This window comes from Plasmopara halstedii (assembly GCF_900000015.1).
Source record: "Plasmopara halstedii genome assembly, contig: Scaffold_614, whole genome shotgun sequence".
In the NCBI taxonomy this organism is placed as follows: Eukaryota; Oomycota; class Peronosporomycetes; order Peronosporales; family Peronosporaceae; genus Plasmopara; species Plasmopara halstedii.
In genome coordinates, this window is record NW_020187532.1 from 2,444,656 (window position 1) to 2,445,135 (window position 480).

Below are 480 nucleotides of genomic sequence, written 5' to 3' on the forward strand. Positions count from 1 at the left end.
TCAGTATTGGTGCATGCAGGAGGCTGTCTTTGAACCCGTCAAAAGCCTCCTGATGTTCGGTGTTCCAACACCATTCCGCACCCTTTTTAAGAAGATTGGGTAATGTTCGGGCCATTTCTGCATGATTCTCGCTGTACTTGTGCAAGTAGTTGGCGAGACCAAGCCACTTACGCAAGTCCTTCTGTTTTTTTGGAACAGACCAGTCTACAATGGCCTTAATCTTAGCGGGATCCGCTCGAAGGCCACGCTTCCCGATGAAGCACCCTAAAAGGGAATCTCTTCCGCGCCAAAGTTGCACTTGTCTGCATTAGCGTACAGTTTGTTCGTGCGCATGCACTTGAGCACCGCTCTTAAAATGACGATGTGCTTCTCCTCATCCGTCCTCCCGTGCTCCGCACCACTGTAAACAAAATTGTCGTCCTAGTATGTCTGTGCATACGCCCTGTGGGGCCTGAACAACTGCGTTACAAGACGATTAAA